General features: G+C 44.1%; 1 protein-coding gene across 2 annotated transcripts in view; it reads right to left on the bottom strand.

Moving 5' to 3' along the window:
- The window catches only part of LOC146175805 (protein-cysteine N-palmitoyltransferase Rasp-like), a 44,072-nt gene extending 35,302 nt beyond the window's left edge, over positions 1–8,770 (bottom strand). The window contains exon 1 of one of the 2 annotated variants that reach the window (XM_084582164.1): positions 8,639–8,770. The gene's annotated coding sequence lies outside the window, so the exon portion shown is untranslated. Of the gene's footprint in view, positions 1–6,830; positions 7,128–8,638 lie in introns of those variants that run through there. The other variant, XM_084582163.1, reaches the window with a different exon arrangement.
- Between the last annotated feature and the right edge of the window lie 12,546 nt (positions 8,771–21,316).

The following is a 21,316-nucleotide window of genomic DNA, read 5'->3' as shown; positions in this document are numbered from 1 at the left end:
ATGTACAGTAAGGTAGATATCTATACAAACTCCAGGTTGGGGCGCTTTACATCATGTGGAAATATTTGCCGGACGTGCGGAAAATGTAGACAAAACTACACATTGCCACCCCCCCCCCCCTTTCCCTCCCCCTCACGGAAGCCAATCAAATCTAGAAGAATGCCTTTTGTTTGCACTGAAGCCACCATGAATGTCCCAGTGCTGAACGGTAAAATTATATCTAGAAAACTTGCAGTGTTCAGTACATCAGCATGCGGCCATTGCGAATGGTTGGTATGGGCGCGGGAAGTACTTTATATGTGAAATTTTGTAGCGAACAAGACGCGTCGCCAATGATAATCATCATGGGCATCTGAATTGTTTAATAATTAGAGCTTTAATATTTCTTCATACAGTTACGCAATATTTAACTACGGACGGAAATGAGATAGCACTAGGTGCTGAATGGAGATGAATGGTGGAAATAATACGAACTACAACAACATAGAATCCCTTATGAAAGCCTCCTCTGAATGCTTCTTCTGTGAGACACGGTATGTCCCTGCTGTGTTGTATGATCTGTACGGCTCACAGTAAACGATGATTTAAATAGAATGGCTTTATGCGACACATACGAGGCATAACGCCCAAAAGGGACATTGTCTGTAAAACGCGCCTGATAGCGGAGACATCCAATATTACTACCTCCAGTTCTTTAACATGCACCAACATCGCGTCGTATACGGGAGTTTTGCGTTTGGCCTTCGTCGTAATTCGGTCGCTGCAATCGATCCCGCGTCCTATGGCTAAGCTGTCTAATTAATTATTCACTGAACCAAACCACCACTGCGGGCTCTGAACAGTGTTAGTCGTGATGAAGGCAGGATTTGTTTCGTGGTCAAATAGCGGGTTTTCGCACATAAATGCAAACTGTACATTTGTTGACAGGAAAAGAAGGCGGAGTGCCTGTCGACTTTCTGCGCAGACACCTGACCCACACAGTAATAGGAGAAAGGAAGGAGGGGCTGAAAGAGGAAAGGGAGAAAAAGGTGTCGTATAGTGGAGGGCACCGGAATAATTTTTACTACCTGGGATATTTATCGTGTACTGACATCGAACGCCATGGACGCCTATTCGTCTCTACGCGAAGTGACCAGCGCCTCTATCCGACACAGCACAGTAGCAGAGGCCGAGGAAGTAGCCATTGCTCTAGCAGTGGCGGAGGGCTATAGAGCTAGGCGGTCGCTCACGATACTCACGGACTCTCAAAGAGCCTGTCGAAATTTCACGAATGGTAGGATTGGTCGTCACGCGCTCCGTATACTCCTCAAAGCGAGCGACAGAATTAAAAACCACGAAGAAAGCAAGACCAGACACAAAATTATGTGGGTACCAGGGCACATGAGGGTGGCAGGGAACCAAGAGGCTGACAGGATAGCTCGAGCATACACTACTTTCCGAGCATCCGACGGGTCCGCGGAACTTTTGCCAGCACCCAAGGCATACTCGGCCATACTAGAAAACTATAGAGGAATAAGAATGCGATATCCCCCACCGCACAGTTCTCTCACCAGAGAGGAAGCTGTCATGTGGAGACAATTACAGACGGGTTCATACCCAAACCTACACATACTAAACAAAATGCACCCTACCATATACGCTGAAAGATGTCCGTGCTGCGATGAAAAACTAACACTATATCACATCACATGGGCCTGTCAAAGCATGGATGTGGTCCCCAAAATTCGAAACCCGAGAGCGGAGCAATGGGAGACTCTGCTGTCCAGCGACCGCTGCGAAGACCAGCAAGGTCTGGTACAGCGAGCCCAACGGGCGGCAGTAGCCAGCGGAGCCCTGGACTGAGGGCAAACGACCATTGTCCAAAAGTGGACGAAGTCAACGGAGAAGACTCTTGTGGATTCAACAAGCAGACATCTCTGAAGACGTCCAAAAACCGCCAAGTAATATAGGGCTAAATAAAGTTTTTCCTCCTCCTCCTCCTCTCCGTTTCGTGTCCACAGAAACGTGACCACCGCTGTGAAGTTCGAACCAGGGTACTCAGTTTCAGTAGCAGAGCATCTTAATCACTGAGTCATTAGGGCGGGTCTAGTCTTTGTATACCACCGAAGAGTTATTCTTGAGTAAATTGAGTAAATTACGTGACAGATTTTCTGTTCTTGGGCTCCAAGATTACCTCGGAAGGAGACTGCAGCCATGAAATTAGGAGACGCCTGCTTCTGGGAAAGAGAGCAATGGTTAGCCTTGACCGCCTAGTAAAGAGCAGAGACATTAGTCTGCCAACCAAGATCCGTATAACTCGTGCTATGGTCTTTCCAGTTGTGATGTATGGATGCGACAGTTGGACTGTGAAAAAGGCTGACCGCCGAAGAATTGACGCGTTTGAATTGTGGTGCTGGCGAAGACTCTTGAGGGTTCCTTGGACTGCCAGAAGATCAAATCAGTCGATATTGTCGACCATAAACCCTGACTGCTCATTGGAGGGTCAAATTCTAAAGTTAAAGCTCAGCTGCTTTGGTCATCTGATGAGAAGAGAGGAGTCGCTGGAGAAAGATTTGATGTTGGGAAAGGTTGAGGGTCGCCGGAGAAGGGGTAGGCAGCGAACGCGTTGGTTAGATGGCATCCTCGAGGCACTGCAGATGAAGTTATGTGATGTTAGGAAGATAGTGAGAGACCGGAAAGCGTGGCGTGACATGGTCCATAGGGTCACGAAGAGTCGGACACGACTGAACGACTAAACCGAACTGAAAATTACGTTCACCTGTACGGACGTGAGGTTGTAGCCACAGCACCATTCTGCTACTTCCTGAATCGCATTAGGTAGCAGATGCATTTCGTGCCGCGTTCTGAGACGATAGCTGCGGCAAGGGTAACAATGCGTCATCTGTAAATTATTGCCTCTCACTACCTTTCTTTTTGCATTAAGTTGGCCGAGTTGGTACTGGGCTGATAATTTTATTTTATAGCGGCATCTACGCAGACACATAGGCGACAACACAGGGCGCTAGTCAATGTCGTGTTTTCTTGTACGTGCGTCTAAGCTTGGGAACAATACCTCTATAAAACGTAGTTCGCACTCCTTTTCTTTCCTATCAAGAAAAGGTCAAGGGTTGAGGTTCGAGCGTGGGTCGAGTATTGTGTGCAGCTGCTGCTGGATTTGATGTAAGGTGTGCCTTGGAAAATTCTGAAGCACGGTGGCGTTTCACAACCGTTTCAAGATGCCGCACACGTTGTCGATCTTTTTAAAAAGTGTTCAGGTCACTGCACTCACACTCTGTGCAAGCTGTCTTCTTCATAACGTCGTTTTTACCTCGCCTGAAATTCGTGCGTTTTGAAAATAGCACATGATGTCGCCAGTGGAAAGAGGATCAGTGCAGCTTTATTTATTTTTATTACTTTTTAATTTTCTTATCTCTACCTTCTTATTTCTGCTGCTTTCGTTGGAGTTTAATGCCTTCAAAATCCTCCATGCACGCCAAATTCACAGAAGTCACGCTTCAGAACCGTTCAAATGTTGATTAGAGGCAGGACTAAAATCGCAATGCTACAAAACTAAAACGCGTCGACTGTGCGGACCGCTTGTTGCTCCCCATAGCTGACGTACATGTCTGAACGACCACAGTCTCTGCAGCAAGATGCTCAGACACGTGATGATAAGGTACTCTGACAAAACAGTGATAATAAGATCTGTCATATGATTCTAAATTTTGTTGTTGAGCTTTGCATCAAGGACGGTAGAGGACTGCCATACCGTATACTTCTCGCCAACATACGAACGCCACATGTCGTGATAAACTTACATTCAATGCTCTCGACGTTTCTCAACGTCTCAGTGCATGCCCAGACAATTCGTGGCAGCCTGCTGTGACGTTGACGTTTTCATGGATATATTAGCTAGGTTTGTGACAATTGGCACATTGGCTTCGCCGTTTAGTAAAAGTGTGGTTAGTGTGGTTTCCCTGTTCAAAGGGGCATGTGACTCATATTAGAAATATATTGTTATATCTCGACGACCGAGCACATTTTTAGCATGATGCATAAAATCTGGGCAGCATAAATAGGTGCACAATTTCTGGTTTCCTCGGTCTGTACATCAAAACCTTAGCCTTTGACGGCAGATAAAATCCTGTAGAGACTCCGGTTGAAATGAGCATATAGCGACACAGAACTGAAAATCGTTTTGGTATACCCGGCATTATTTGAACCACTTGAGATTTCTTATCTTGAGGGCGGGTTGAAAATAAATCCCTGCTTAAAAGGGTTTCCGAAAGCCATCCGTACTTAAATGTGACCGCTGCCGAAGCGGCCAAGTTCGAGAGCAAATCAAAATTCAAGAGTGCTATACTGTTGTATTCAATGATAACTGCAATTTTATTCTGAGCCTTCAGTACATCCCTTGGCATTTGGAGCGTCTTCGCATGAGCGGCGCTGTGATGTCCCCGCAAGCATGCAACCATCGAAATAACCAATATAGCCCATGGGCAAGCGTTGAATGGTCCTATAATCCTAACTTTCCTAACGGTCCTAACTTTCCTTGACCTAACTAGCGCACCTATTTAGGCCAAGGAAAGTTTAGCTTTTGAAATGTACAAACACGTAACCATGATCTAGCACCTGTACAAGAACGCCTTTCTTGAAATATATAAACGTGTGCCTTTGTAGCAGCAGCAGCAGTGGCGAAGCGCGATAGGTCTTGTAATACACCATGCTTTTCCTCCCGCTGTCGAAAGGTTAGAGGTTCCTCAACAAGACGAATAAAGTTTAGCTTGGAGAACGTTGAAATTAAATCAGAAGCGAGAAAAATAAAGTGTAACTTTCAGAACAGTGAGAAAGGTTGGTTTCTATACTTTTCCTCCACAAAGCCACGTAGGGTTCTTCTATCGATCGGATCCAGGATTCACTGCTGTCGATGATTTATACGGAGTCATCATCAAAAACTGAGAAATGAACGGGGCCACGAGGTAATTTGCATGTGCTTTAAAAAAACAAGTTCCTCTTTGATTCTGCTACCTCGGTATTTGAACACCAAATGCATCTTGAAAATCATCATTTTAAAGCACGCTCTTTGTCTTAACCCATCATATAAAAAAAGCTGTTAAATATTAAGACTATGAGAAGATTAAAAGCTATAAAGATGTAAGATGTAAAAAAATCCCTCGCTAGTATAACTGGTACTAAGTCCATGATTCCATGGCTGACGGCGATCTCTTCGGCAAAGTTCACCAGCCGCTGCTGACCAGAGGCGTGGCTCTCGGTTAGTCCCACGCGGGCAGGGCAGGGTTTGGAACTGGCGACCACTTTGGTGTGGCCTGACAGCAATGTAGAAAAATGCGAGACGGACACTGAAGTGAGGGTACTGCCGACCAAAGGATAAATGAAGATATGGTGCGAAAATGGGAGGTGCTAAATAAGAATGGGGTGACGTGATAAACGGCTATTATAGATGAATTCACGAGAAAGCAAAACCACAAGTGGGGTTCGCATGTCACATCTGTAACTCCATAAGGTAGCCTGGAGCCATCTGAAAGCAAATGAGTCAAATCGATAAGCTTTCGTAGCCTGGCTCGTGCAATACGGCGAGGAAAATATATTCGCTGCAAATATGTGCTGGCGGAGTCTTGACTGTTGAAAAATGAGGCTTTCGATACTATAACGTAATACGAAATTCAGTGGCAGCACCTTGACAACCGCATTGTAATGACGTTAACAGTCGAAAACGCCTCGAGTAGCGTGAAGCAAAAAGCTTTTCATAAGGCTGCAAGGTTGTTCTGTATAGCCAGAAGCTCGGGGAAAAAGCAAATATAAATAATTTGCTTCACAACCCCTGGAATTTCAACACAAAGCCAGGCCTCACCCGACGCCTTAGCCTTTCAGGAAATAATGTGTATATGAACACAAAGCGGAAGATAAAATATCATAACAATGCAGGGAGTGTACCATCTGCCGCGCTAGACGAAACGCTTATCGGGTAGGGTTCTAATGGTACAGCGCCTGGCGAGCGCTTTAACAAACCTGCTCGTCTTCCATTGAGCCTACACCCGTTAAGTGTCACGTGGGTTCTGTGGCCAATAATTCCGAACTTTTCATGACATATATGCTCGAATTAGTTTATCAACAAATGTATAACACGTTATACTTATATTTGCTAAATTATACACTGGCAGCAACATGCACGCACTCCTTATGTTAGGAACTAAAAATAAATAGCTGCCTTATACATGTCTAATACATATTCCTTGAGCACTTTCTAGGTGACATAGAGCATGCACCTGGGTCTCAAACAGACAATTATACCCACTTTTGCGACCTCAGTCTCGAACTCAATGTGCAGCGTTTCATTGATGTGTCTCGCTGTTTATTTGGTGGCTCACGTGCTAATCTTGAACCCGTTTTTATGCTTGCCTATAGCTTAGGATACACTGATTGACTGTATATCGTCAGACCACTTTTTTAAGCTAGTGAATTTTGTAAATCTATTCCAAGTGTGAATGGTATCATCTTTTAGTATATCTGCAAATAAGTAAATCTCACAGTACTACCACCAGTTTTGCTGTAGTAGGAGCCTTCATTGTAGCTTAATCTCTGTTTCTCGAGACATAGCACTGCATCTGAAGCTTAACTCTGAACAGTGAGGCAATGAAAATATAGTTTAAAAACCACCAACTTCAACCTGGCATATTTACTGGCCTCTTAATTGTAGACATGGGGAAAATGGCTTTATTGAGCACGATAATGATTAGTTAGCACTAGTTTATGAGGGTAATGTTCATGCCCTGGAAACGGAAACATAAAGCACGGTATTAAATAAAGCAATGAAAAATCGTGAATCATACTGAAATCCGCTTGGCTTGATGCTGATGTAGCGGAACTGCACAGAAGCAAATCGAATCCAGAACGAGGAGGGTACGCATCCGCGGAGGAGAAGTGGGAAGGCCCCTGCTTGCAGGGCTACGCTAGTCCCTGTTGACGAACATCGCGTAATTTTAACTTATCAGGAAGTCCACACAGTGTCGACGCCTTCTTCACCCTCTTTATAACCCTTCGCCGCAGCACTGCATTTTTCATAAGGCTTGTTGCGTACGTAGCGTGAGACAGTAACTGCATCTATAATGTGCTCATAACTGCTTGTCGTTATTCTGTATTCTACATAGTAATTATGGTTTCCATATGTTAGTCACTTTAAAGCGCGCACTACTGACCTTTACACGGCCTAGTTTTGATCAGACAACTTTTGCTATCTGCATAGTGTAGTAATCAATCACACATTAGTGGCTGCACTGCCGATACTTTGCGGACCTGAGAGATGATGATTTGTTCTTGCCATTTGCATTGTCTCCTCAGCGCGTGGGGTCCCAAATCGACATAGACACGCTTTGCTGATCATGTCATGGTTTTTTGAAATACATGCTTCACCTTTTCGGTCTTAGTGATTCGAGTTGAATAATGACAGAGCGAAACGTTTAAGAAACGTTTTTTCATGAATCATGGGGACCGATGCATGTGATTATTTTAATTTTAATTTTCTTGCTTTTTGCTTCAACATTGGTTCGCAGCTTTTCAAAGACGACTGTAGGAGGATACCATTCTCTCGCCCTCGTCGCCCGATGTACTTAAGAGTGGCTTTGGCGTTTGACTGCCGATGGCAATTTCGCAGGTTCGATCCGAGCGATGGCAGCCGTGTTTCGAGGAAAGCAACATAGAGAATCTCGCATGAGCTCTGCGAATTGCACGTTAGGGAATCCTAAGTGTTGCAGTTCATTAGGCGGGCACAACGTTTATATCCCTTATAGCGCCCGTGCGCATTAAGAACGTTGTTAAGTGGTATTCAAGTGACGTCATGGATGCCATTTTGCTGAGCACAGCTTCACGAGTGCAAGCCAGAAAAATAACGATATGCCAATTAGACAAGAGTGCAGCTTTTCGCCGCTCTTCGTACCCCCCAAAATTGCCGCCATTAGGACAAAGGTTTGCTTTGGTTTGTGAGGTTTAGCGTCCCAAAGCGACACAGGCTATTAGAGACGCCGTAGTGGAGGACTCCGGAAATTTCGACCACCTGGGGTTCTTTAACGTGCACTGACATCGCACAGCACACGGGCGCCTTGCTTTTCGCCTCCAGCGAAAAGCGGCCGCCGAGGTCGGGATTCGATCCTGCATCACTTGGGCACAGTGTCGAGTGCTCTAACCACTGCACCGCCATTGTGAAATATGGCATACTTTCCATACCCAATGATTTGTAATGGTTCACATCACCAATCAGCGTCTCTCTATACTCAAAGCTCAGGACCTTCGGAGTTGCAGTGCTAAGAGTAGACCCCTCTGTAAAATATCAAAACACGCAAGTAAACGTCTATTATACTGGTGAACAGCCCAGCAAAGGCTTGACAAGGACGAGACTAGCGCTGGCTATCAACTGGGTTTATTAAAGGACGGTAAGGCAAATATATACCGAGCAACCCTTACCGTACCTTTACTTTACCGTTCCTTTTCCTTACCGTCCTTTAATAGATCCACTTGATAGTCAGCGCTTGTCTCGTCCTTGTCCCGCCTTTATTGCGCTGTTTCCCAGTATGAATGCACACGAACTCGTCCAGATTTCAGCTTCACTTAAAGTAAATGCCTAGTTTTGCAAACGTGGACATACTTCTCAGCGCAACTCAAAGCTTCTGACGCGCTTCCACCTTGTGATCTCGGCCCGGAGCACCTCGATAATGATGCCGAGCGCATCGAGGGCACACCAGATGTCACTTCTCTCCCTCATGTCATGCCAGCAGCAGCCGAAGACGAGCACAGCCAATGCATCGATCATGCTGGGTTCCATGCTTCCTGACAAAGGCTCGCAGAGGCGCCTGCGATCGAAAAATATCAGGCATTAAATAGATGTTGGGCAACCTACCGACTGGTTGTCAATATTTTCACGTATTTTTGGATCGGAAAGGAAGTGTTTTCATAATGCTAGTGAAATGGAGCTATAATTATATTTATGGACAAGACAGACAATTCGACAACACACTTCATACAGAAATTGTAACAGAGAGTACGTATATTCCATTTCATACGTCGTATACTTGGTATAGGAATTTTTGTCAATAAACAGCGTAGCGCTACAGAACAAAGAGGACAAGGCGGGTGAGACAGCGATGTTGTGCCTCATGTCACACATATATTGACGTTGCGCGGGTATGCGCTGATAAGAATAAATACAATAAAACGACATCCGCTTTTGTGCAATAAATACAGTATGTAGAATATTGGACACAGTTTGCGGTTTCTTGCCAACCCAGGTGCGACTATGGGTAAATATATTTCTTGCCACTGTTTTTGTAGACGGTCGTCGGTTTTCGACCTAAATACTACTTCTTGCAAATACTCTCCTGAGCATGCGCTAATGTCAAGTGTCAAATTCCTTTACGTGTGGACTAAACGTCCGTTGAAGTCTGGCGTGCTGTCCCGTCGGTACCTTATTGTCGCGGTCCCTTGTCTTTTTCCACGCTATAGTTGCAATGCCGCAGTGATTTACAAAACGTACCAGCTTGCCGAACTGTCTTCCTTCATATCTGACAGATCGTACTCCTGAGTGCGACGCCCAACGGCAACAATTTGTTTTATTCACAAATGCAGCCGGTAGCCGGTCGAAGAAAGAAGCGCTTTATGATAAAGCGTAGTTTCTATTGGTTCTCGGATTCCTCAAATAACATGCTCATTGGCGGTTTGCCTTCGTAGGGTGGAGGGCTATAGATTTTTCACTCTAAAGGTGAAGCCTGAAATTATTATTGCAGAGTAATTTGAGCTTGAAAAGAGAGACGTTACTAGGAATCACTACCGTTAAAACCAGACTGCGATTCAAGAAAAAAAAACCGCCGCCTCGGCTAGGTTTGCCTTCCCTCGGAATCTGTAGCAACCATCAGGCATCTTGCTCTGACATTATATGCTCACGCATGCCAAAATAGTTCGACTAGAATACCTAGTCACTCACGTTTGTTTCCTGACTCAGGCTGCCGGACTTCCTTTCTCTTAATGTTATACCCCATAATGTTTTGTTCCGTAGTTCTCGGCGTTGTCCTCAAATTAAGTTTAATCCTTTTCATCAGCATCATGTTAGCCGCACTGTGAGTATCGGAAAGTTACAGCTGGTATATATTTTTATCTTGATGGTTACTAATAAACTGTCATTCGTAATATGAAAGAACTTTTGACTGCACTGAATTTACTGATCTGCAGATGCTACTTGTATTAAATGAGTTAAATTCCTTATTAGTTCCAATTTTTCGCTATATAGTGTAAACTATTGTTCCCTTCCATCTCTATTGAAGAACACTTTCGATTTCTGCATAATAATCTTAAGACCTACCTTTCTGTTTTTCGTGTCTGGGTTATTGATCATCCTTCGCCATTTATCTCCTGGGGTACTGAGTGAAGAAATGTCGACAGCGAATTGCAAATTACTCCATCATTAACCACTTAGACTCATCCGTAAGGGTTCCCAATCCTACATGTAAGGAAGTAGTGAATAACACTGCATAATAATGTTAAGACCTACCTTTCTGTTTTTCGTGTCTGGGTTATTGATCATCCTTCGCCATTTATCTCCTGGGGTACTGAGTGAAGAAATGTCGACAGCGAATTGCATATTACTCCATCATTAACCACTTAGACTCATCCGTAAGGGTTCCCAATCCTACATGTAAGGAAGTAGTGAATAACACTGCATAATAATGTTAAGACCTACCTTTCTGTTTTTCGTGTCTGGGTTATTGATCATCCTTCGCCATTTATCTCCTGGGGTACTGAGTGAAGAAATGTCGACAGCGAATTGCAAATTACTCCATCATTAACCACTTAGACTCATCCGTAAGGGTTCCCAATCCTGCATGCAAGGAAGTAGTGAATAGCACTGTTGAGACCATGTCTCCGCTCTCAACAACCTTCGTTGTTGCGATTTTATTATTTTTCTTAAGGAGGCCTATGGCTGCTGTGCAACAATATATTTTTCAGTAGTGTCAGATATTGCTCATGTGCACAGAGTTTCCGCAATGTCCGAATCACTGCGGACGTTTAGTAGGAATAAATCGCCTGCTCGAGTTCTTGAAATGCTGTAGACAGGGATTAGTTATGTTCTGGGCATTTCTTTCTGCTGGTTTTAATGTGATAAGCCGTAGAGTAGCTTTTATCAAAGCTTGCTTGTCCTGCTGAGTGTATAAAGTCTGATATTTTTCTTATTGTCTTAGCAATTACCACAACCGCTAATCGGCAATATTAATTAAATAAAGGTTTTTCTACAATGAAAACAGTTTTAGAGTTTTATTGCAAGCTCCAACTTACGCTCTTGACATGCTTCCAGAATGAGGTTGTCGCCCTTCAATAAAAACTGTCACAAAAACGATTGCTTCTTCATGTGTGAAAGAGTTTGAATAATAGTCCAGTGGCTTCCACACATCTTCCTCCGTGTACAGGCAAGTTTGGACGAAGAACCCATAGCCATATACAGCTTGGAGGCCTGATGATCGAGTAGTTCATGTCTTGAATAAAGCCCTCAAAGCTGGCTGACGCGTATCTGCGCTGCTCGTGGCAGCGTTCAGGACAGCCACTAAACTGATGTGCAGCTGACTTCCTTCTTAAAATTAAAATGGTTGCATTTGCTTATTTCTTTTTTTGCAAATAATAAAACAAACTAGCCGGTACAGATAAATTGCCTGCGTCATGGTTTAGACACACACTAAATTGTAATTTTCATTTTTGGTTGGCGCGCTGTCGTACAGCGCATCGATGTCAGAAATTTTTCACACCACCTACTGTCCTTTCGGAATCATCAGCACTTTTTTAAGTTCTAGTAGAAAGGTCTAGGGCAAAATATTACTGGGAGGTCAAGCTCATTGCTAGTCACGTACTAGCTGCGCTGACAGAGTTAGCATGGTTAGCACTGGTTCTACTGGTTTATCTTTACTTTCTATTGGTTTCTAGAATGGTTTGGAGTAGCGTCGTTCATATATTGCATCGTGTATGTTGCCCAAGTTGGCAGAAGCGCACAGATAGAAAGCCTCGCCCTAACCAAGCTGCATGAACCACCTACATGGCCATGGAGTTGCCTCAGCTGGGTTCAGAGACTCCGGTCCAGTTAGATATGTATCTGGAATTAGCCAGCCAGTTTGGAAGCTCTTGCCCATTTGGAGTGGTATGCGCTTCCATGACGTCATACAACCAGCCGAGGAATCAGAGACAGACTTTGTTGTCTACAATAAGGGGGACTGGACAAATAGACACATAAATAACGGCTCCTAGATGAAGTGGAATCATTAATATGAGCCTAAGAAAACCAGAATGTAGCTTTCTGGAATAGGGAGTGATTGGCCTTCTTTGGCACTGGCTCTCTCTTTTCCCACTTTTTGGTTCAGGTAAGAGCTCGTACCTTGAACCAAGAAACCACCATTCATATCCATGTTGTTCAATACACCAATTAGGAGGCAAGTTTCTAGGAAGCAACTAAAACATTATGGGGGAAACTTAACCATGGACCTTAAGCTTGGGCGCCCATTGGACGCGCCTTTCGGAGACGGCTGCTCCATCCCGACTTTCTGATATCATGTGCTTTACTTAAGTAGCGCACGGACCATGAAAGAATCAGTGTTCAGCCATCTCACTTGCCAGTTACTGCTTGTCAGCGTCATGCCCGTGATTTTTCGCTCACAACGATGACGTCTACGCCAGATTTTCTGTGCAACGAGACCTTTAACGCTCTTGCGTTAAATTGTGTGATTAGCGTAGTGACAGGTGTTGAAATGAGGACCAGCATAGCAGCGGTAGAGAGTTTGATGGGGATGATGCTGATTTTTCATCGACGTGTGACCACAGCAGGCATAGTCGCCATTCAAGTAAGTTGATTTGGTCGAGCCATTGTTTCCTAAATATCGAAGCAGGGATTATGATTTAAACTATGAGGAGATGGTAAGTTCGTGTCTCAGCAGTATTAATGCAGGAATGCATTTACCGGCTACATTTCAAACATCGATTGTCAATTCCGGTTTCATCCATCAAGGCTAGAGGGCAACCGTGGGTGCCCTAGTAACGCTCAGAGCAGTTTTAAAATGTTTCGTGTTTTGTTGTAGTCGTACTTCAATATATGGCTAACTGAAACAATAATAACTACAAACGATCATTTTACTGCCTAAGATAGCGATATTACGAAGACTGAATGTTAGTGAGGGAGAGTTTCTAGTGCGTGCACCCTTGCGCCGAAGATCGCCACCGCCTCGTCCTACACAGCAGTGTTCGGCCACCTTTCGGACAAGTGACGCCATCTGGCGCTACCACCGCGTTTCAAGCAACAAAGAATATTGGCTGCACTTGGCAGATTAGCCTCGCTGGACTTTTTCAAATGGCGCAAAGTTAGAGTTGGTGGCATCGCCATTCACGAAAGGCGCACAGAAAACATGTTCCCTCATGGCAGCGCAGCTGTTGAAAGGCCAAAGCTCGCTTTCGGAGACGTCTTTGGCGTCAAGTACGGCGTCAGAGCAGATGTGGTGATATATCGCGCATATACATTTCGTTGTAGTTAATTACTTAATTATTGAATTATTTAGTTCTTAATTAGTTCTTTGTTAACTAATTATTCATTAATTACTGATTGCTCATTGATTGGCATATGGCTATATAAGGCTCGCAATCGCGCATACTGTAGTGGGGCTCTGTGATTGGTCGAGACCTCTATGACGTCATCCCGCTGCAAAATTAGAGTTGGTGGCATCGCCATTCACGAAAGACGCGCAGAAAACATGTGCACTCATGGCAGCGCAGCTGTTGAAAGGCCAAAGCTCGCGTTCGGAGGCGTATTTGGCGTCAAGTGCGACGCCAGAGGAGACGATGTGGTGATATATCGTGCATATACATTTCGCCAAACACAATTTATATAAAAGATTTCATGGCCACTGCTTTTATGAACTTCGCGGATTCGAGAACATGCATTCAGCGAACACTACAACACTTCAGTGCACAGATGTGTTGCCGGCGAACTGCTATCGGCGAGAGGCACATGCTCGTGACCTTTTACTAACAGTGCCGACGCGGGATTTTTGAAGAGCAAGGTTTTACCGCCCGCCTACAAAATTTGCTTAGTTGTCGACGAAGCATATGATGTCATGAGACAACATAACATGGCCAAGAGCTGATTGGTATGTGGGGTGCAGGAAGCGATGATACCTTGTAACATGGCCGAGTTGGCAAGTACATTGTGTATGTGAAATGGGCAAGCGGGTTGGTGAGCTTCGCGGTGCTTGGCTGGTGCGCTTGGACAGTGTCAATAGAGCGTCATCTATTAGTTTGTTATGCATCCTCAACCAACGCGGTGTGTGTCTAGCGTATTGGAGTACTGCCGCATGCACTGATAAAATCCACGGAAGTATGTCGGTGAAGATAGAGTATATATTGGCTGCTGCACAGACCCAGTCTAATCAAGGAGAATATCGACGGAGGAGAAATAGGAGCAGGCCGAAAGAAATTTTGATTTTAATAGCACCACCATATTCAGATATGTGGCGCAAAAAACACAAACACAGGAGAAGATACACAACACACGCGCACACTACCAACTGTAATTAGAATTTGAAAACACTTCCTCTTCACCACGCCTCCTCTTCTACACTCAGGCACAAATTCATCTTCCTCTTCTGCTTATCTTCCTCTTCTTTGCCAAGGGGATAATGGCACTCTCTTCCTCGCAGACCTTAACATCGTCCAAACATGGTATTGACCAATCTCATCTTCCTCTTCTTCTCTTCTTCCTCTTCTTTATCAGGGGGATAGTGGCACTTTCTTCCTCACAGACCATATACCTCTTCCAAACATGACAGTCACAAATTCTCACTGTCTTGTTACCGCACACCTCTGCTTTGCCCAGTAACTCATACCACACTGGACAAGCAAATATCACCACATTGTCACATAGTCATACACTAAACACCACCGCCACACATATCCAGTAGGACATGTCCATCCACACCACATAACTTGTGTCCAAGAATAACAACTTTAGGCCAAGAATAACAGCTTGAGGCCCGATAGTATTCTCTTTCTTTGCATTACTCAGGAGGTTTGCTCAATAAAATTAAATTCTTTTCTACGTAAACTTAACGAAGCTTCACTAATGCATCTCCCTTCTTTCTTCTGTATCCAATACGCCTCTAAAATTTCGCGTGCCATCTTATCCCGACTCTTGCCTAAAATGTTTAGCCTGCTAAAGAACGGCTCACACTTACACTTTTGGCAGTGCAAGGCTAAATTTGACCCTTTGCCACTTTCAATGGACTTCTCGTGTTCCCTCATTCTATCATTAACACATCTTCCTGTTTGCCCAATATATACTTTACCGCACGTCAGAGGAACCTCATAAATCACTCCCACCCGACATCCAATAAAACTCTTAACATGCTTCTTATCGCATTGGCCTTTCTTTTTCCTCCCTATTGTGTGTTGTGTATCTTCTCCTGTGTTTGTGTTTTTTGCGCCACATATCTGAATATGATCCAGCACCAACTAGCCCCTCAAGCCGTTATTTTAATATCACCACGTTCTGGTCATCTAATGTAGTGTAATGTGGCCGAAGTTTTTGGATTGCTTTGGTAGATATGTTAAGCACTAGCTGTTTAAAAGGAACTGTACAAGGTGAAGTTCGCCACCTTCACGAACCAGCCAGGTGGTTTCTCTCTCGAGCGCATGTAACACCCATGTCCCACGCATTAGCATGCTTTTCAGACTACTAGCATTCCTGACCGTGATGTCACGAATACAGGTTTGTATGCTTCCTGTATGGATACTTGTTCTTCGACTGCAAAAGTTGCTTTGGTGACGTCACACTATGTAAATCAAATCCCATATACATCACATCCGATAGCCCAAAACATAGTACCACCTCACTTCATATTGATAATAATGTTCTTGCAGGTTTTCAACATATTGAATATGACGATATAATCACATAGCGCGTTTATTTCGAAGTGCGCATCTTACATTACATTGTCGCTCAATTGGGAAATGATTTCACGGTCAATAGTGGCTCATCGTTGTCAATCGATTGATCTAGAGAATATATGGGAACAATAAGTGTCTCCTCTTTAATTAAGCTTGCTTCACAAAGGTGGCAAGAAGTCTGGTCTGGCCAATCTTCAAAGGGGAATGCAGGCGGTACATTGCGACGTACCTGCCGAGCGCCTACACGTGCGAAACAAAGCCCGTGGCGAACGCGGCGAAATCGGCGAGCGGAGCAGTCTGCGCCCCAGTTTGCACTTTTATGTCGCAGATGGCACTGTACGTCAGACGGTGGCTTGTACCTAGTGGTTTGGTCTGTTTTGTTTACGGGGTGTAACGTCCAAAAGCTACAGACGTCGTAGGGGAGGACTCCAGATATTTTGAACTTGTACCGGCGGGACTTGTACCCAGTGATATGAGCGAAAGCTGTGTTCAGTAATGCTCTGCATGTTTTGACGGTTGAGCTAGTGCGACGTTCAAGCTTCGCCTTGGGAGTAGCAGCGATAGCTCCTTCAACAGCGCCTTCTCAATTTGCGATTTTTACTCGAATTGTTGTATGATTGGTTCACAGGAAAAGAAAGACAGTATCTGTCGTACGTCTTATGTGGACCCCTAACAGCGCCGTAAGGGAAGCAGGGAGGTGGCAGTGAAACCGGAAAGATAGAAAGAGGTGCCGTACGGAGTAATTTGGACAATCTGGGAATCTTTACCGTGTACTGACATCAAACAGCGCACGGATGCCTTTCCGTTTCTCTTCCATCAAAACAGCCGCTGGTGGTTGGATTCGACCCGGGGTATTCCGGAACAGTAGTCGGGCCCATTCTTCCGCCGTGGTTGGGCCTCTTCGGTCAAAGGAAGGCGCATATGCCTTTGGATGGGCATCACGAAATGGTGGACACATGATGGTAACACTACCAGCGTCATCAAGGTCAAGCGGCCATACAGGCCGTCCTTGGATGATACAAGGACGATACGTGGCGTAGGGAAGAAAATAGTCATTGCGTATATATTGCGCCTGCCCCACCGGGTTTGCGCAGTGGTTAGGGTACCCAACTACTGTACCATAGTGCCCGGGCTCGAACCCGATCATCGGCTGAGGCGAAACGGAGAGGCGTCCATGGGCTGTGCGAAGTCAGTGGGCGTTAAAGATCCCCATGTGGTCGGAATTACTCGTAGTACGGCTCTTCTTTCGCTGTTTCCACGTTCATTCCAACCTTGCTCCTTTCTATTACGGTACGGGTCCGGCGTCCACAGAAGTAGTGTGACAGATACTGCGTCTTTCCTTTCGTGTAAACCAATTAATATTATTATACAAATGGAATAAAAATAATGTTGAAATGAAGTGTAATTATAACTGGAATATAATTAAAGATCAGTATTGATGATGAAGAACAGCGAATAATAAATTAATACAATCTGGAAGATGCTATTACGTTTTCTTCACATTAGTCGAAATGATCTTCCTAAATTTTGTTCGTGTAAGTTTTCAAAGCGATTGCTAGTCCTGCTCAGGTGACTGAAAGCTCTCTTCCTCCTCTCTCTCGTCTTCACTGACGAGTGCATGACTATTTTAAAGCGTGATGAGCTGTGAGTAGCAAACCACTCGGATAACAAACCACTACATTGGCACTGCTTCAGAAGCAATCGAAATTCCGACCTCTTTGACTGTACAAATTTTGTGGGGGTGAAGAAATTGCGAATGCGTGAGCCACAATTGAGTAAGCCACGATTGAGTGAGACACATTTGAGACCTTTCCCTTTCTTGAGGCGAGGGCACAAACTACATGCTGCGAAAGAAGGAAAAAGGGAGTAACGTAGACCCTCCGGGCGTGCAGGGAAGGGACAGGGAAGGCGGAAAGGGCGCCACGATCCTGCAGGACCTAGGCCGAGGTTGGCGGGCTTGTGGGTATATTTAATGACGAAACAGCTCAAAAATACCACACGATAGAACACATAGACCTCACACTATACCTAACGTGTCAACCGAGACGTAGTCACGCAGATCTTAGAGCGGGCACCGAATAGAGAGAAAATTATTGTTTAAGGTAACGGAAGCCCCGCCGGGATGGTGCAGTGGTAAGACACCCGACTACTGTGCCCAGTTGATCCAAAATTACTCTGTAGCCCGCCTCCACTACAGCTCCTCCTACTCGCTTTCCACATTCAGTCCCACCTTCCTCCCTTCCGTTATGGCGCGGTTCAGGTGTCCACAGAAACAATTGTGATAGATACTGCGCCTTTCCCTTCCTGTGAACGAATTATTATTATTATTATTATTATTATTATTATTATTATTATTATTATTATTATTATTATTATTATTATTATTATTATTATTATTATTATTATTATTATTATGATACTATTAAGATAACGAAAATTTTGCCTCAAGAAACTTCAATGACGCTTAAGCTGCGCCGTTAAGGGTAAAAAACTGCTGGGGTTCAATACAGTCAAACCTAGTTTAACGAGCGTTAGCTTTGTTTTGCGTGGTTTGAAAATTACAAATATTGTCTAACTATACACTTCTCGTTAGTAGCTATCCAACCATATCCTCCAGTCTACAACAATTTATTGGCAACTAATAGTACAAAATATTCTCCCTAATTGATTAACTAAAAATTGAGATTATCCTTGCTTGTATCAGTAGCTAGCAATAATATAAAACACTATTTGTTTTAGATTTCCTCGATTGCAGAACCGGAGTAACCTGGTTTGAATGCGACCGCAGCGGCCGCATTTCGATGGAAGCGGAATGTAGACTTCTGTGCGCTATGAAATGTCAGTGAAAGGTGAAGATTCTCCACTTGGTGGAAGTTACTCCTGAGCCCTCCACTGCGACACCTCTTTCTTCTTCCATTCCCAGCTTTCTTCCCTTTATAGCCCTTAAAGCGCGGATGTTGTCGTCTTTTCATTTGCCCTCATGTACCCAGGACAGTACAACCCAAACTGACATACAAAGCGACATATGACCACATTTTCGGGAATTGCCCAAATGATCCACGTGCGGTGGAATTAATCCAGCTCCCTTCCAAGAGCGACGGAAAACCGTGCTGGTTAGCTGCGGCCCGAAGATCCAACTACGGGCCATCGAGTGGGCTAATGCTATGAAATAAAACACATAAAATTATAGTAGCTGCAGTTGGTCATGCACGTATTATATTTAAAATATTTCGCAGGTGGCCGTAATCTGGGACTGCATCTATACTGGTACCAATACCAGCCCAGCGTTTCGTAATAATCATTTTCAAAAGTTGTATTCAGTGCTGGTCTGAACGGAAGACCAAGCAGATGTAACTTACGACGTGCTCACGTGTTCCTTCTACCAAGGCTCCTTCGCCAAGGTGGCGCAGTGGTTACGGCGCTCGACTACTGTTCCCAAGGACGCGGGATCGAATCCCGGCCTCGGCGGCCGCTTTTCGGTCGAGGCGAAAAGCAAGGCGCCCTTGTGCTGTGCGATGTCAGTGCACGTTAAAGAACCCCAGGTGGTCGAAATTTTCGAAGTCCTCCACTACGGCATCTCTCATAGCCTGAGTTGCTTTGGGACGTTAAACCCCACAAATCACAAATCAATCAATTTGGATGGCAGTGGAGATAACTCCCCTCTTGACGTTCGGTCAATAAAACAAAGACCAGCCCTCACTCTAATATTTTCTCACATTACGAAGAGCCACGTATTGAATTCCACCAGATTGTATACCTAATTATGCAAGTTTAATTGGAAACTAGGACTGCTACATATTCCAAACCTGTTATGCCTCGCAACTTTATTACGGTTAGACAATCTGTAAATTTAACCACGCCTTATCGTCCAGTATAAATGCAAAGTAGAACTGGAATGACTCTCAATGTATTAAAGGTTTTAGGTGACCCTTTTATTAAAAGCAATTACTGCCTCACTTTCCGTCGAGCTTTAGCATATCATGCATGAATAAAAAAGGTATTCTGCACTGTTCATTGATTTTACTCTTTTAGCTCCGAAATCCTGACATATATGTGAAATCAATGCGAAATGAATCATTTACAATTGCTCTGTGTAGGCTGCCGACTTCAACGCCTTTGGAAGTGCTGGAAGAGGCGATGCAAAAAAGCGTCTATGCAGCGTGCATACGAAAATGGTTCGGGCAAACTGACTGTGAATGAGACTATTTATTGGTCTGCAGCTCGTCGGAGATGTCACACACAAGAAAAGTTCGGAGTACGATCATTTATTAATAGAAAGCCCCCTTTAGCAACTGTGAAAATAGAATTGGAAATATAACGAGAAGCATTTACCATCGAAGCAGAAAAACGTTTGATATTAGACAGACGCAATTATTAGAATTTTTTGTGAAGGATGAATGAAATCAATTTTAATTCGAAAACTTCGAGTCGACAAGCGTAAGCCGACCCGAGTATAAGCAAGTCTGCGATCATAAGGGACAGGAGGTCGTCCACGCTTTGTTCTGCGATGTGCACGCCAATACACACGTTGTCACAATTGCGCTGCATGTATGAAGACCCCTGCATAATGGGACTGGATGAAGTCGCAGTTGCATGGAACAGATGGCGCTTTCTTTGGAACGATCTCTATTTAAGTCGTAGGTTCGCGGTCTATATTAATACTGTGTTGTTTGCTGCTAGAGCCCTTTTTTCCTCCTTTCATATGTGATAAGGAAGAGGCACAGTCAATACCGAAGTAGATGTCATCGATGGTGTCAAAATCATGGAACTAACGTGAGTGCAACCGCACGTCATTTCAACGTGCGATGGTAAGCAGTGGATTTGGCTGGCAGTACAATGATCTTTAAAGCCTTGCGACATCAATTGATTACAACTGAGCGTAATTTTGTCACGCCAGGTTTGATTAAAACATAATATTTTCCAGCTTTCTGAATTGTTTGCTTTGGGTGCCGAGACATGGCCTACCCAACGTTTTCGATGCGTTTCTTGTAGCAGCGGGGAGGACGACGATTTGGGATTTTACGTTATGTTAAATGTTTTTCGTTGGTTTTCACGCAACGCGTTTCTTTAATTTCCTGCTATGTGAATAATAGTTACTTTTCGTAGATATTTAATTGAAGTTTGAGCAATTTCCTTCATATATAAGGCTCTGAAACGAAGCATGAAAAAAAGATTTCATGGTAGGGTTTTTTATTGTTGAATTCGTTTTAAAAATGTTCGTCAGTGAAAGCAATAGTTTTTGTTATTCTGTCATTAAAAAATCGATGCTATCTAAATAATTTTCTTTCATCCCACATCTAACATCTGTATGTATATAACTGCAAAAACAATGCTCCTTGTGGTTACGTATGTAGAAGTTATC

This window comes from Amblyomma maculatum, chromosome 10 (genome assembly GCF_055883805.1).
Source record: "Amblyomma maculatum isolate TAMU_Amacu chromosome 10, ASM5588380v1, whole genome shotgun sequence".
In the NCBI taxonomy this organism is placed as follows: domain Eukaryota; kingdom Metazoa; phylum Arthropoda; class Arachnida; order Ixodida; family Ixodidae; genus Amblyomma; species Amblyomma maculatum.
Note: the sequence above shows the minus strand (reverse complement) of the source record. Positions and strands in the feature narration are given on the sequence as shown.